Consider the following 2,974-nt stretch of genomic DNA (forward strand, 5'->3'; position numbering starts at 1 on the left):
AAGAAGTAAAACTGTCACTCTTTGCCGATGACATGATACTATACATAGAGAATCCTAAAGATGCCACCAGAAAACTACTAGAGCTAATCAATGAATTTGGTAAAGTAGCAGGATACAAAATTAGTGCACAGAAATCTCTTGCATTCCTATACATTAATGATGAAAAATCTGAAAGAGAAATTAAGGAAACACTCCCATTTACCATTGTAACAAAAAGAATAAAATACCTAGGAATAAACCTACCTAGGGAGACAAAAGACCTGTATGCAGAAAACTATAAGACACTGATGAAAGAAATTAAAGATGATATAAACAGATGGAGAGAGATACCATGTTCTTGGACTGGAAGAATCAATATTGTGAAAATGACTATACTACCCAAAGCAATCTACAGATTCAATGCAATCTCTATCAAATTACCAATGGCATTTTTTACAGAACTAGAACAAAAAATCTTAAAATTTGTCTGGAGACACAAAAGACCCCGAATAGCCAAAGCAGTCTTGAGGGAAAAAAACGGAGCTGGAGGAATCAGACTCCCTGACTTCAGACTACAAAACTACAGTAATCAAGACAATATGGTACTGGCACAAAAACAGAAACATAGATCAATGGAACAAGATACAAAGCTCAGGGGTAAACCCACGCACCTACGGTCAACTAATCTATGACAAAGAAGGCAAGGATATACAATGGAGAAAAGACAGTCTCTTCAATAAGTGGTGCCAGGAAAACTGGACAGCTACATGTAAAAGAATGAAATTAGAACACCCCCTAACACCATACACAAAAGTAAACTCAAAATGGATTAGAGACCTAAATGTAAGGCCAGACACTATAAAACTCTTAGAGGAAAACATAGGAAGAACACTCTTTGACATAAATCACAGCAAGATCTTTTTTGATCCACCACCTAGAGTAATGGAAATAAAAACAGAAATAAACAAATGGGACCTAATGAAATGGAAAAGCTTTTGCACAGCAAAGGAAACCATAAACAAAACAAAAAGACAACCCTCAGAATGGGAGAAAATATTTGCAAATGAATCAACGGGCAAAGGATTAATCTCCAAAATATATAAACAGCTCATGCAGCTCGATATTAAAAAAACAAAGAACCCATCCAAAAATGGGTAGAAGACCTAAACAGACATTTCTCCAAAGAAGACATACTGATGGCCAAGAAGCACATGAAAAGCTGCTCAACAACACTAATTATTAGAGAAATGCAAATCAAAACTACAATGAGGTATCACCACACAACAGTTAGAATGGGCATCATCAGAAAATCTACAAACAACAAATGCTGGAGAGGGTGTGGAGAAAAGGGAACCAACCCTCTTGCACTGCTGGTGGGAATGTAAACTGATACAGCCACTGTGGAGAACAGTATGGAGGTTCCTTAAAAAACTAAAAATAAAATTACCATATGACCCAGTAATCACACTACTGGGCATATACCCAGAGAAAACCACAATTCAAAAAGACACATGTACACCTATGTTCATTGCAGCACTATGTACAATAGCCAGGTCATGGAAGCAACTTAAATGCCCATCGACAGATGAATGGATAAAGAAGATGTGGTACATATATACAATGGAATATTACTCAGCCATTAAAAAAGAACAAAATTGGGTCATTTGTAGAGACGTGAATGGATCTAGAGACTGTCATACAGGGTGAAGTAAGTCAGAAAGAGAAAAACAAATATTGTATATTAATGCACATATGTGGAACCTAGAAAAATGGTACAGATGATCCGGTTTGCAGGGTAGAAGTTGAGACACAGATGTAGAGAACAAACGTATGGACACCAAGGGGAGTAAAGTGGTGGGGGGGGTGGGGGGGGTGATGAATTGGGAGATTGGGATTGACATGTGTACACTGATGTATATAAAATGGATGACTAATAAGAACCTGCTGTATAAAAAAAAAGTGATCAAATGTATTCTATTGGAAAGAAGCAAAAATAGACCATGTTTACTGTCTAAATTATATAATAATTTAATGATATTTAGCATCTATTGCAGATGTATTTATTATTGCAGATTGTATTTGCTTTATAAGTGTCTTTGCTTTGGTAATCAAAAAAATTTTTTTAAATAAAAAAAAGAATACAAGTTCAGAATTGTTATAACTTCTCGATGAATTGAATCTTTAATCATTTTATAATGTCCTTAACGCTGCTTTTTCTTGATGTTATTTTGTATAATATTAACAGTGTCAATATCAGCTTTATTTTGGTTAATATTTTCTTGGTATATATCTTCTATTTTTTTCTTTCCATGTTTTCTTTTTTTAGTTTTAGGAAAGTATGAAAAAAAAGAAAAAAGAAAGAAAAATATTTTAAAGTCTTAAGGAACCAGAAACATGTCAAGTGGGGGCTCTCTCTGTAGAGTGACAGGGAAGTCACCTGGGCATTTCATTCGTGAGCCCAATTATTTTTATCTGTGAATCTGCAGCAAAAAGTGATGGGGTTTTCATTGTATTGGAAATAAGAAAAAGTGTAGCTTCGTTTCTGGCAGACTTGTAGGTAACATGACACTTGAATTGCATGCACTTAGTTGCTAAGAAAAATTTTATACAGCGAGGTTTATATGTCTAAATCCTGAAAGGTACAGCAGACATCTGCAGGCCACAGAACACAATGAGATGCACATGATCTAAATGTATTCCTTCCAGGATTATTAATTATAAAATTCAATAACTCCTTTAAAGACAGGAATTGTGTGTTCAACAAACATTCCAGCAGAGCCAAGAAGCAAAGCAATCTGTAAAACTGGGCATTTGGCCCCAAAAGAGATTCTGTCTCTCAAATTGCTAAACAGATGTTGCTAAACTTAGCAGCTCTTGCCTAAGAATTTTCACAGGTGTTCATTTGCATGTGTGCAGTTCCTCTTGTTACATCATTTTTTAAACAAATTGTTTGAGTCATGTTTCAGATCTAATTTGTGAACATTGGTATCTGACT

Source organism: Orcinus orca, chromosome 12 (genome assembly GCF_937001465.1).
Source record: "Orcinus orca chromosome 12, mOrcOrc1.1, whole genome shotgun sequence".
In the NCBI taxonomy this organism is placed as follows: Eukaryota; Metazoa; Chordata; class Mammalia; order Artiodactyla; family Delphinidae; genus Orcinus; species Orcinus orca.